The following is a 771-nucleotide window of genomic DNA, read 5'->3' as shown; positions in this document are numbered from 1 at the left end:
GACTAAAACCCCTCTCCAAAAAAAAAAAAAAAAAAAAAGGAGTCTTTGACCTAGGGCTGGGACAATAATTCAATATCAATATGTATCGCGATATAATTTCTCAATAACGGTGATATGATTTTTAAACATTTCCAATATTTCGATATACATTACTAGTGTTTCCCATACATTGATTTATTTGTGGCGTTTGACATCGTTGAATAAACGAGCACTGCACGTTTCAAGATCAAAACGCGGCGCGGGTGTTTTATATGAATGTTTCTCTGCAGGGAACCGACGGTCGTCAGAAAAGTTTTTATGTCATTTTTATTTTATCTGATAAAGTAGCGTTCATGAGCGGAGCTGCTTTGATTACAGCCATCACTGGAGAAACCGCTAGTTTTATCACTCTAAATGCGCCTCCTGCTGGCAGAGAATGAGTTTTCATTTTAAACTTTCATTGTCTCCAGCAACATTTCCAGTTTTTGTTGTTGTTCAATTTTTTTGTTTTCTGCAGAGACTCGGAGCACTTTTCATACCCTTTTTTCTGGCTGAAGCACATTTGTTTCAATCTATAAGAATAATCAGCCTACACTACCGGTCAAAAGTTTTTGAACAGTAAGATTTTTAATGTTGTTGTATTTTTATTTTTTTTTATAATTCTCTTCTGCTCACCAAGGCTGCATTTATTTGATCCAAAGTACAGCAAAAACAGTAAAATGTTGAAATATTTTTACTATTTAAAATTGCTTTCTATTTGAATAGATTTTAAAATGTAATTTATTCCTGTGA

General features: G+C 33.5%; 1 protein-coding gene across 1 annotated transcript in view; it reads right to left on the bottom strand.

Moving 5' to 3' along the window:
• Nucleotides 1-771, bottom strand: part of LOC107701016 (ATP-binding cassette sub-family F member 2) — an 11364-nt gene that overhangs the window by 5608 nt on the left and 4985 nt on the right. The gene's annotated exons all lie outside the window — the stretch shown is intronic.

The sequence above is a fragment of the Sinocyclocheilus anshuiensis genome, unplaced genomic scaffold, assembly GCF_001515605.1.
Source record: "Sinocyclocheilus anshuiensis isolate Anshui unplaced genomic scaffold, SAMN03320099.WGS_v1.1 scaffold1143, whole genome shotgun sequence".
Classification (NCBI taxonomy): Eukaryota; Metazoa; Chordata; class Actinopteri; order Cypriniformes; family Cyprinidae; genus Sinocyclocheilus; species Sinocyclocheilus anshuiensis.
This window is presented reverse-complemented; position numbering and strand designations above follow the sequence as displayed.